Genomic DNA, 13,496 nt, shown 5'->3' on the forward strand with positions numbered 1-13,496 from the left:
CTGAGATGGGACACCTCTACCTTGCTGGCCCTAAGTGGCATAAGCTTTTGTACAACGTGTTTCTCTGCTTTAGTTCAGCTGTGCTCTGCCTTGCCTGCCTGCCACACTACTTCTCTCAACTCCACACATAGCAGGTTAATAGTGGTCTTTGGTGGAAACACATTCCAGAAGCCTCATCTAAAATGTGGGTGTACAGAAACAGGTATTTGCTCAAGGTCATCAGGACTCCCATTGTCTCTTGCTTAGGTTGAATGGAAATTACTGGCCTAGCCATAGCCATGACCCAGAACATACAGTTATTATTTGGTTTCAAATAGGTGGAGAAAAATAACCTGCTTTTATTAATCTTGATAGTAGAAATTACGTTCACAATGCATACCAGCTGTCAAGGTGTCTTTGTGTTTTGAAATCATTGCAGTCATACGAATTTTAACAGCCATTAGATTTTTGGATTTTTGTGGAGAATTTTAGCCTGTTTTTTAAAAAATGTCTCTCTTTAGAGTTAAAATGACTACGTATACAAGAATTTAAAATCTGATATGTCAGATAGGATTAAATTTGAAATTTCATGTTTGCTACTGTGTCCTGTAGAAATCCAGTCTTGGCGTGAGACCAACTTATAATACCATACTGCAGCTATTGTGTACAGCAGAGAAAATTTTAAAAGGTTTCCGATGCCCGTAAATTTTTGTTTGAACACGCAATGTGCTTGTAAAGACAGTCCAACTTCACATCTTCCCTGTAAGGTACTTTGTCTGGAAACTGCTCAATTTAATGGGTTCTCATGGCCAAATATACAGAGTTTTTCATACATTGAAGCACTACAGTGTTTGTTTACCAAGATCAGCTATTCTTGAAAACATGGGTTAGACTTAAAGCAAGTAGCTTGACTTGCATAACTTTTTACTTATTTTAGCTGCAGATATTATTGCTGTTATTGGTTTGTTTGTGTGGGGGTTTTTTTTATTGCCATTGTTGGGGGTGGTTGTTGTTTTTGTGAGTGCTTAACTTTCAATTTTTACACATACAAATATGAATCTTTGATGACTAACTTAGAAGTCAAAGTTCATTTTTATGGAGTTTCACCATAAATCAGCCCTATGACTCTTCATGCAATCATGTGTTACATTTTTGTTTTGTTTTAGGGTTTTTTTTATGGCGTTTTGGCGGTGGTTTTGTTTTGTGGGGTTTTTTTGCTTGTTTGTTTTGATCTTCTGTTTGTTTGGATTTTTGGGGAAGGTTGTTTTGGGGATTTTTGTTTGGTTTTTTGGTTTTTTGTTTCTTTGGGTTTTGGTGGGTTTTGGTTGGTTGGGTGTTTTTTTTAGATTGGCTTGAAAGAAGTTTGATAAAGCAAAAGGAGACCTTTGAATGGATCTGTCACATATTTGATGTCTTACTCTTCCTTTTCTCTCCAAGTGCCTTCAAAGAAAGCTTAGTGATTGACAGTTCACAGATAGGAAGATGTAAGGTGTTCATAATGCTTGTGGTAATGGCTGTCATTATGTTGCACATGATGCTGCTGCATTATATTTTCAAACTTTTCTTTTTGTCAAGCTGAATTTTAGTGAAAAATTATATCAAAACCAAACCTATGTCAATTTTAGTTCCTTAATGAAAGGAAGCTCTGCCTTTAGTTGTTTTTGTTCAGTGCTTATTTCAGAAAAGGAGCACATCTTCCAAAGTTCAGTGTCTTTTCTGCTGGTCAGTACCTACAGGGTCACTGCAGCTCTTTGTTGCCTCATCTCCTTTTCTACTACCACTAGTAGTCCTTGCAAACCTGTCTCCTGGGACGAGGCATTAGCCTCTGAGCATGCTAGTCCTACTGCTGTTGTCGTCCAAATTTTCTCAAGTAGTGAGGCCAGCCTGGGCAGATCCTGCCTGTCACAAGCCTTTTGAAGGCTTAAGGAAACTGAATTCACACGGAGTCTGTGTGTTAACCCTTCAGCCCTCTTCCAGAGTCCTCTTCATGCTGTAGAGGAGAGGCCCAAAGACCTCTTTACTATAGGGTAACAACTGCAAAAACCCCAAAACTGTACAGTAGCAATTTTCTGGTAGCCTCTCAGGTTGGGGAGCAGATGGCAGTGGGTTGAGTTGAGAAGTGAGAAATTAAGTACTCAGTGGGAAATAATTGATTCAGGTGGTTGGCCTGATTGTCATCGTCTCCAATTCTGTGCATTTTTGAAGGTGAGAGATCAAGACCAAGGGTTGAATGTGAAATCAGACAAGAGATGCTATCTTGGCAAAGGTGGGTTGTTTCTAGTTTAAATGTAAGACATCTACTGCATAGCCTTGCCTGTGTAGATTTAATTAAATCCTCTGTTACAGCTTCTTGCTCGAATTAAAAAATGGGGATTGAAATGAGACTTGACTTAGAGTGAACAAAAGCTTTGCTGACGTGAAGAGTATAATAAGTTATTTTCAAGAGGGTGTTACCACAATGGAGAGATTTCTGTTGTTGTTCCCTCAGAGACCTGTCTTGACTAACACTTTCATTATTGGCTTTGAACTAGATGAGTTTCTGTAATTTGTGAATAACAATGGGAAACAGCTCTGCTGCAAAAGGACTATACTATACTACAGTGAAAGAACTTTGTGGAGTGGAAAAGTAGATGTGCCATGAAGTCAGTGGTACAAAATGCTGAGCATGCAGGGAGGAGATCATTACAGTAAAATTTTTAGTGGGCATCTTGCTGTTTGGAGGCAGCTAAGGATCAAGGGTGTGTTACTTGAGTCTAAGCTAAGGATTGTCAGCATGGTGTGGTGTATAGCTGAAGGCAGGAGAAAGGCTGCTGTACACCAGAGAAAGTTTTGATAAAAGAATGCTAGAACCTGTGTAAATGATCCTCTTTAGAGGGCCAGAATGGAAATGTTGATTTAAACGAGAACATCTGTATGAAATTGCTATTAGAGTGCTTGGAGAAAGTGGGAACTCTACCTTCAATGTAGACTTCCTTTAAGACTATTTTGTTCAGGACTGTGAAACTAGAAACGGGTCTTGTCTCCCAGAGGTAGAACAGATGTTCTGGGCGGATGTACTTACTCTGTGAGTACTTCTGAGGAGTCATCCTTGGTTCCTCTACAAATGTTCAGAGGGATATAAATCAGTCATGGGAAAAAAGGCTGAAACTACAAGTTGTAATGCTAGATCACAGGAATGAAGTTTTAAAATTATCCTCCAGACCTGGCAGCAGGGTTAGGGATTCTATGTTAAAGCAAGAGGTCTTTAAACTGTTACAATGGTGCCGGCCTTTCTCTGTAACATGGGGAAAAAGTCACTTTCTAGGTAAAAATTCCTAAAAAATTCTGACTGTTATGCTTGCTATTTTGTTATCTTTCTGTTGGGCCTTACATTTGTAAGTGTCTAGGGAAATGTGGTGGTGTGGCTATGTGTACTGTTTCTCACAGGAGAAGGAAATCTGGAATAACCAAGACCATCTTTTCCCGATACTGGCTGTATGGCTTTCATTTGCCTGAAGTCAGTGTCAACTATGGTTTTGACTGTTCTTGGAAAATGTGAGTGGCTTTTGTACTCTTGGGCGTAGACCACCCCTTTTAGCCTGATTTTAGGCACCCAGTGGTCTGAAATGTTGCATTCCTGGTAGAACAGGACTGCTCATGAAGTCAGGACTGGGCCATAGGGAAAGAGCTGTTATGAGGCACATCATCAGGCCTCTCTGTCTCTTGGTCTGCCCTACTGTGGGCTTTGCTTCAAAAAACAGCTGTTTAATTAAATGCCAGGACTGTTGCCAAATTCTAGCATGTTGTAACTAAAACATTCTCCATAGGCAAACTCTGACCGAGCAGTCAGTGTTGATGAGAAACCTGATGCACCCTGGAGATTGTGCTCTCCGGAGGGTGTTCTTCCAGTTTGAACGGAGACTGAAAGGGGATGAACAGATGGAGAGCAAACAAGCTCATCTGCAGTCCTGTAAAGTTGTCAGTGAACTGAATCTCTTCGTCCTGCCTGTGCAGGAGAAGTAGTGAGTAGCCATGTGCAAGCACACAGCTCAGTCATCCGTCACTTACCGATGCTTTTGTGGATTTTGACAATGCTGTCATGGAAGTCAGTCTAGTTCAGTGCTTCGTATCAGTACAGACTTGTTAGATGAAGAGAGTGACATGACCACCTACTTTATCCCCTGATTTTTACAACTTTTTAAAAGAAATAAATCATTGTGGAAGATAGTGTGTATCATGACCCTGCATTCCTTTGCAGGGATCCTGTTATATGTCACTTGGCAGTTTGTTTTACCCACTGTGGTGGGTACTTGATCAACTTGCAGAGAGGCTTTTATTCTCTGCTGCTCTCTTCAGTGAAAATTAGAAGATTAACTGCTTTCCCTTGCCAGAAAATGGAAAAAAAGGTTTCCCTGGGCTGTTCCAGAATTTAAATGTTGGTTGGGTTGGTTGGTTCCTACTGCTGGACTGCAGTAGTAGAAAAAAATTCCAGTCCTCCAGAGCTTGTTGTCTTGTGTGTTGAATGAATCAGGTGAATGCTAAAAGACAGACTTAAAAAAAGGTATTTAATTTAATATTACTTGGCTTGAGAGATATTTGCCTACCTACTGGCAGACTGCTTAAGTCACAGACAACATTAGCTGAGAGAGTCAAAGGGTGAGGTAGCTTTAAAGAGATTTCATTAGCTTGAAAGGCACCTTGGGAAAGTGCCAGTGGACGTCAGTAAGGGAGTAGTTGGAATTGAAGGTTGTGAAGAAAGAGCCACTTGGTTGGTTTGTTTCAGTGGACCAACAAGCAGGACGGGTACAATAAACCATGAACATGTCTGAATCAACCAATCGTGCCTCCCTTGTGTGAGGTAGTGCCTGGGGATAGTTTTCATTGTGTTGACTTTTAAAATGAACAGTGCAAGCAAAGTGAGTTCTTGTTGTAAGATGTTTTTTCTCTGTGGTGCCTATTCTGGAAAGGGAGGCTGCCAAAATGCTTAAGGAAGGTTAGTCTGCACTATTGTAAGCCAGTGGAGCAGAGTTATGAAAGCTGAGGCTGAGACTTACCCCTCTGAAATAGGGATAGTTTTACATAGTGAAAGGTCAACCTGGTGAAAAATGAAGCTTTACATAATGGATTCCTCAAAAAAGGTTTCTTTTCAAATGGGTATTTACTAATAACCGTTACATGGCTTTAAGGTAAGAGAAAATGACAAGGGCGTGACAGTATTCCTTTCTGAGAGAGGTGTGCTTTTCTTCAGAGTCAGATGAGATAGCTGTGCCAAAACGGCGTCTGCTGTCTGGTATTGTCAGCCAGAGCTCAGAGACAGACCCACCTTTCTGTCTCACCCAGTCCAGCGGACATGTGCTCAGTATCCATATCTTCATTTGTGTGCCAAAACCACTTTGGCAAAGGATCTTCAATAGTTGTGTATGTTTTAAAATGCTCTAGATATTAAAGATGTATCCAGTCCTTTGTGAATGGACTTATTTACCAGAGATGTCTGTCAGTAACGGATGCCTGTCTCTGCAGCTTCAGGTTTTATGGTGATGATTCCTGAAGCTGAATTTTACTATTGTGGCTCAAATTAGACTATGTTTCACTACAACAAAAAGTGTGCTGTGTTACAAAGGAAAAGGTCAAGGAGCATCGCACCTTAATAAGTAGCCAGTGAGAAAACTTGCTGTGAGGCGTTCAGTGGCATCTGAAATAGCAATAATGAATTTCAAAGAAGTAATACTGGTGCAGTTGTTGCATTGTATGGCTTCTGTTTCTGAAGTGATCTTAAAAATTGAAACATTGTTACATTTCTTCTTGATTGTACACATCTGCCTTTGTGCGTTTATACACAGAAATAAAGTCCCTCACTGAGTTTTCTAGTCAGCATGGGTCTTCAAATAGTATTTATTCCTTGGTATAATTAGGAATGACTGGATGTGCCATGCTGATATCTTGTGTGCTGTACCTAGTAAAATGGTTGCAGAGGGAACCTTCCTAGGAAAGAAACAGTGCTGGTGTTACTGTCTAAAAATCAGCTCAATTATTTTCCTGCAGTGACTTCCTTTTGGTAGACTGGTTTATTGCAGAGGTGTAGTATGATTATTACATTAGTACAAACACCTGTTCCACACTGTTGGAAGCATAGGTTTGCTTTTTTTTTTTTAATACTGATTATATCACCTCCCTTCTGCTACCCAACTCTTTATATTTATTCCTACTTGTTTTCTGACATAGGCATAGGATAAGTTTCTCTTGTATTCTTCACTTCCCCTTCTTTCCTCTACAGAGTGTCATTGCTGATGTTTTCAGCAAGTAACATCTAATAAAGCTTGTCATCACCTTTGTTAAAAGGAGCAGCAAGCAATGAAAAAACAAATGTGGATGATTTTAAATATTCTTGCCTTCTCTCAGGTCCTCTGGGAGTGCATTTAAGGTGAACATGCAATTATTTGGTTTTTGGAGCTGGCTTGAGCTGACATAGATTTTTGCACTGAGGCACATACTTTGCAAGAATGTGATCTGCTCCGTTTATGTTTGCAAGTATTGCTTACTACCTGTGAACGTGGGGCACCAGCTGAAGAGAGGATAATAGTAACATGGACTGCTGCTGCCCTACTGGGACCTGGTCTGGGTACCCAGTGTCCTCCCTGGACAGAGTTAGTGGGCTTGATTGTTCCAGCTGGTGTAGGACTGTGATGGTCTTCCTGCTGCTGTAGGGCTTGTAGCTATGTTTAGAAAAATGTTAGCCTTAAATTTCCTTTAATGAAGGTAAGGAGTTCCTGAGGAAATACTCGGACAATGTTTAAGTGAGAAATTGCTACTTCAGTATGTTGTATAGTTTTGGAGAAGTCAGCTTCAGTAAATGGGTGCTTGTGTTTCAGTATTAGTACATATTCCACTGGTAATTATTCCCTGATATATGGAATTATTTTTGCATTTCAGTTCAACTATATTTTACACTACGTACTAATGAACTGGTAGAAGAATATCTTGAAACCTTCTGAAGGCCCTTTCAGTGTCAGAACAATGGTTTTCACCCAATAGCACAGTAGAGAATGGGATAAATCAGCAAAACTTTTAACTGGGTTGGACAAGCAGTATTGCTCCTTGTTGTCACAGTACAGATGGTTTCTGAAGACTAAATTTTAAGAGGAGTAAGTCAGGTTTTTGGCATGGCAAGCAGCATTTCTCAAACTGTAATTTTATAGTGGCATTTAGTTAAAACATATGTTAGGGAAAAAAAAAAATTCTATGAGCAGTTAGCAGCTCTCCTAAGCGTAGTTAGCAAAGGATAAGCTGTCCCTTTAAAAGGATATTGTGGAAATGAACACTGGAGAAAGCTTCCTGCACCTGTGTCACTTTGACATCAGCTATGTTTTGATCTGATATGCAGCCATGGGCATACCAAGACCAGAGAGATGCAGGTGTTTCCCTCTGGCTCATGTAAACTATATGCTTCCCTGGAAATTAAGTGCAGCTTGCTGTTGCCTACAACTACAAAAGTGGATGTGTACTAGTTAAGCAAGTGCTTAGGTATGAAAGGTGCCAAATGGCACTAGTCAAGACTTTTCAAAAAGGAGGGAATGGAAGGAAATGCACAACTGTCGTCAGTTCCCAGGGCAGAACTTCTCTGTTCCAGCCTCCACTTTTGCATACAAACATCCAGACTTGCTCGGTCTGCTAGCAAAAGCTTACTAATGTGATTGTGAATTTTATTAAACTTAGATGCTAGAAATAAACTTAAGTGCTAGAAATAATCTGACAGGTTGGAGCAAATGCAGAAAGATACAAAAATACATCCCAAACAGCTAAATTGTCAGACCTTTCTATTCCTTTCTTGGAAGTTGCATTGAGAATGTTTCTTGTCAGACAGATTGTGGTCAAGGAGTCGGAGTAGTTAGTTCTCAGAACTGAGTTTGCAGTGATGACTGCTTTCAGCAAAATGAAGCTAACCAGAGAGACTGAAAGCACTGGAAAAAGTTGAGTTGCATTTTGTTCATACTTTGGTCTAATGGGTCTCCCATAAACAGACTCCAGAAGAGCAGCCTTTAATTTCATTTGGTTCATCAGGTCACATCCTTCAAAGTCACAAGGAACAAGGTGCTCACCCTTAAATAGAGCCAATTGGGCCATCTCCCTTCATTGCACGACGTAGGTAGCGTAGTCAGTTTCCAAATGATGCAAAAACCATTAAATGAATAATTGTGTGGAAGTTTATGCAAGGAGACAACCAGAAGGAACTTGCAGATAGGGTGCTTGGACCTCAGCCTGTTGACCACAGACTCTGGTCTGTGTTTTCCATTAGCCTCAGACCAGTTGACAGCCCCGTTTGGATTTCTAGTTTCATTCCCATGTTACCAACCCTTTGATTCTTGAGAGCAATTTTTTTGCGATAATGAACTTTTTCTTCTGGAATTGTTGCTGTTACATTGCCGTAGGCCATTGTACCACTTTATATGCCCTCTCTGAACTTTTAACAACTCCCTCGGTTATTACAAAGCTTAAAAATGTTTTTTGTTGGATCATTTTTGAAAATATCTTTTTCATGTTTCTTTGGTGTGGCTTTTGCTAGTTTTTACTAGTACTGTTTAATTAAAACATATGTGTTAAAGTGGGATCAAGAAGCAGAGATGATTTACTGAGGTTACACCAAGTGTTTCAGGCTGCTCACGTGACATTGCAGTAAATGTGGTGAAGATCTGGTGCCAAATGACAGGATATCAGTGCAAGCATCGTGTCTTTCTCTGCCCCCTGCCCCCCTCCTCTTCTGTAGTGATGATGAGTTGAGTCAAGGAAGAAACTTAGTATTAATAAATGAATGTTACAAGAATCAGTGTGGCACAGAGCAGGGCAGCAGGGAGCTGGAGACTGGCCTGCTGTGGTGTTGGTGGGGCAGGGAATGATGGCCCTGGTGGGTTGAAATGGGGTCCTGGGCTGCAGGCAGGTAGGGGGAAGCCCAAGGGAGAGAGAGGTGGGCATGAACAGACTGGGCTAACAGCACCTTCCAGGCCATAACTGTAGTAACTTTCTCCTGGTATGCTTTTGGTTTCCAGAAACCAGCCAGACAAGAACATTCTGAGCTAGAGATTGTTTGGACTGTTACGGTCAGAAACACACCTACTGTATATAAATGGGGCTAACCCCTTTGGCTTCCAGTGTCCTGGCAGTTCTACACCTTTGCCAAAGGCTCTTGTGACTTTACAAGCCTAACCTACCTCTCATTACCTTGTCTGGTTTTGTCTTAAATGCAAGAAGTCTAGGCTGGTTAAAGTTGAACTGTGTGGGCTACTCTGGCTGGGCTAAACTAAGGTGAAGCAGTTGCTGTCCTTACCCTTCTTCCAGCTGCTTATCTTGGCTCTGGCTATTAGTGGCTGTCCTGTTGTTTCTGCTCACTTTACTTCTGCTGCAGATGTACCTACCTTCAATGTTTATTTTTTTTTCTTAATACGGTGCTGATACTGAATACTACAAATGTGATTTATCATACCTAAGAACACAATTATTTCCTGTCTGTGCTGCAGGAGAGAAAGAGGACTGAAGCATGCCTTTTCACAAAGATATTGGATAAAACACTTCTGAGAGCAACCCGATTCTGAAATTCTTACAGAATCACTCAGTTAGTCTGAGCTTCACAGATATACATCAGAAGGGGTTTATTTTTTTTTATTCTCAAAATATAACCAAGCAATCTTTATGCTAGTGGCATACACAGTACTTAGTAGCAAGAATGAAAAAAATTAAAAAATAATTACTGAATTATCAGCAGGGTAGATATTAGCTACCTTTGGTTTTGCCTTAATGTGTCCTTTTCCCACTGAATATCTATATGGATTATAACTAACAGTGCCCCAGTGAAGGCTGAAGGGCAGGCTAAAAAGTGTCCTTTGTCTTTTTGTTGCTAGTCTGTTGGAATACCTGGGGTATGCTATGCTTAAAATAGATGAGGAAATTCTAATGTCTCATAGCTGATGCTTTATTTTTAATTCTGAGAGTTTCCATGTTCTCTGAAAGGAAAGCTTTTGTGGAAGACAGCTGAAACAAAGATAATGCTGCAGAAAAAAGCAAAAATGATGAACCGGCTTCGAAAGCCATGTTATTTCTATGGAGAACTTCTATCCTGCTCATATTCTGGGGATGGATGAGCCTCTATTGCTAGATAAGCATCTATTCCCAGTCTTCAGGCAATGACTGCAGCAGCAAATTGCAATGTGCACAGTCTGTGCTGATTTAAGACCAGAACATGATTAAGTTATACAATTGAAACTACAGAGAGTTTTTAATAGGAATAATGGAATTATTTCTATTATAATAAAATTATCTGTTAAAACTGTGTTTTAAAAACAATCAGGCAGGTACTGTTTTTTGGGGGGAATCCCAGGGGTTTTTTTGTTTTGTTTGTTTGCTTGTTTGGTTTGGTATTTTGTTTTGTTTTGTATTTTTTTTGCTTGCTAACATTGCCAGACATTCTGTGGTCAGTGCAGCGTTAGTTTCTTTAGATCCTTCATCCTTTTTTCTCTGAATTTTATGAAGTTCAAAGTTGATTCTCAAGTATACAGTGTGAAACCTGACTTTGATTCAATTTTCTTTTGTAACCGTGTCTTCTTTCATGCACTTAATTGTTTTTAATTCTGTTATATGTGCTGATGTCTTTGGTTTCTGAACCTGCTGATACAGGGCTTGTAATTTTGCCAAACTTGATGGCCAGTAGAAAAAATATAGACATATTTCTCAAGTGTGCAGATTTTCTCCCTTTAATTACCTTTAAGGTACCACTTTATACCACTGTCTGCCTTTTCCCACAAATCTCTTTTATTTAGTTTTCATAATCCCAGAATATTTCAAAGTCTCTTTTTACTTGCACCCCTGAGTCAGCCACTTCCCTTTCCCCCCTCCCCCTCCCTGTATCCATCAGTGAAGAAAAGCTGGAAGTGACTGTGCTTATCTAAATGAGTAAAGTCATCTTTGTCTGATTTTTCTTAGCCGTCAGATTCCTTTGTTCTTCTTTACTTAAGAAAGTCATCAGAGGCTTTCAGATTTGTATTGTCATGTGAAAAATTTTCACATTGCTTTTCATAGCGCACATTGATCTACGCTGTCTTGATGAAGGTATTTCACTTCCTCACCTCTTTACTGTTGGCTCTGACTTAACCAGCTGTCAACATTCAAACTGGAAATTTGGGGGCTGTTGTAAGCTTGGTGATTGTGGTGTTGCTATGTATTATGGCCAAAAGAGCCACTCCTCCAGCACTACTGCAGCAGCCACCTCCAGCTGTGGGTTCCTTCTGCTTCCGTCGTACCTGATGTAGTAGTCATGCACTTATAGGAAGAATCTGTTTAGTTTGCTCATCCAGCTCAGGACGAAGACAATGGAATTACTTTTTAAATCAGATTCAGCAATCTATACTGTATCTTGTTATGCCAATTTAGTGTCACACCAGGAAAGTAGGACACTTTTGTTAGAAACTTCCGTGGGAATATTTTCAACATGGTACCCAAACTTTGTTAGATTTCGGATATCAGCATTCCTACACCTACTTTTGATGCTATTACCATGGGAGAAGTTTTGGAGATCTATTACCTGACTTAAGCATATGCAGAAGATCCCATATGGGTGAAAAGACTTCTATAAAAATCTAGGCTTCAGTCAAGCTTGATAGATGTCATACCAATTGCTTGCACACTCTGTGTTGCTTCTGTGCTTGTTTTGGTAAATTGAAGAATTTGCCTTCACATGTCAACCTTTCCCAAGCGACGTCCTGCAAAGTAGTCACGCTAAGAACCAATTCCACAAGGGAGGCTAAGAGCAGGGACCAGTGAAAGCTTAGCCAGCCAGGGAAAGGTCTGGTGAAGTTAACAAACAGTAGTGTGCAGTAAGATTTCAGTAGAAGAGGTAAAAGTCAGCTATTGAAAATGGGTTGAGACCTGGGAAGTAGATTGGGACCAATACTTGCTTTGGATCCTCCTCACAGACGAGCAAGTAGAGTTATGCAGCCATGCTGACTGGGTAGCCTTGCTTTTAGACTTCCTTTTGGGTGGAGAAATGAGGTGTGACTGGGGACTAAACACTGTATTCAAGAAAAGGTTCTGTGTGCCCTAGGTATTTCTTTAATTGCTGACTAAAATTCCATGTGTGAGATTGATGATGTCTTATAAGGTGTAAGCAGGATAGCTGGGCTTTGATGCCAGAACATTCACAGCTACTTTTGACTGTGAACATAGTGCGTCTGCTCATGCAGCACTAATAGGCACTTTGCATTTTAGTGTACACATTGGATGCAGTTCTAATAAATGGATGAAAATTATCATTGAGAATATTGTAACTTGTGCTTCAAGTGAAATGAGCATTAAAAATGATAGCGCGAGTTAAATATTTACCTTTTGAGTTCAAATGCAGGGACTGGTTGTGAAAATCTAACTACAGATTTTAACTGTTAATAGTATTATCATGGAAGACAAACATATATTTGGTGGTTTTGATTTTGGACTTCTGGAAAGCATGTTACTACTTAATAAAACTCAGACCTATACCAAATGCCTGATGCATTCCAGTGAAACACTGGGTTCTGTACCCACTTCAGAATCTATACGGGAGTTCAACCTCTCAGGCTACAGCCACCCACTGGCATGTCTCCTGTGGTAATGTGCAAATGAAGGCTACTAATTTATGTTTTGTATTGAAATGAAGAGCCATTGCCTTTCCTGAACACAAGGGATTAGAATTTCATTAAATTTTGGTGGATTTAGGGAGAAACAAATTTGAAGCAGCCATCACTGGAGAACCTGGCAATGAAGTGACATTCTCAAAGACAGTATAAAGCCAAAAAAGGGATTTTGTTTTGTTCTGACTCAATTATGTTTAAACTTTCTTGTGTTGGTTTAATAATTATTTTCATCTGTTGGATTAAAATAGTAGAGTTAAGGTTAGGTAATATGTACTAAGGAAGCATTGTTTCTAACTTAACTTTAGAACAGCATATCTTGAGTAAATACCTTTCTTAAAACACGTTGGTAATTGGAAGACAGTGTGTAATGAAAAGCGCAATTCTGAAAGAATGTAAGAATTTCTAAGAAAATTCTGTGATTGGTAGGATGGCCAAAGTTTTATTCCCCTGTTTTTGCGACAAAGTAGGCGGCTACAGAGTAGGAACCGTTTTTGGAGTAGGGACTGAGTCATTTCAGTGGAAGGTAGCATTTTAAGACTCAGTCATGAGACATGCTAGTCCTGTTAACTAATAAAAAGAGGATGTTAGAGATTTCTGATCTTGTTTTCTCACTTTGAATTTAAGTAAGAAATGTATTTGCATTCTTTCCTTCTCAGGCAGCATTACTTAAATAATATTTGCCTCCTAGACTAAATTATTCACAGGCTTTTACCAGTGTTTGAAATGTAAACCTTAATGCTTGGAGTGGATGCAAAGTTTGGCTGCAAATTAGCATTGCCTTCTGTGACACAGACGCTTGGTAGACCTCAAAGAGGCTTTGCACCAGAGTAGTTTATGACACATTATTACTTCTTTATAAACTCAACAGTGGTATGTGCTGTTCATCCC

Source organism: Calidris pugnax, unplaced genomic scaffold (genome assembly GCF_001431845.1).
Source record: "Calidris pugnax isolate Ruff unplaced genomic scaffold, ASM143184v1 scaffold8, whole genome shotgun sequence".
Taxonomy (NCBI): Eukaryota; Metazoa; Chordata; class Aves; order Charadriiformes; family Scolopacidae; genus Calidris; species Calidris pugnax.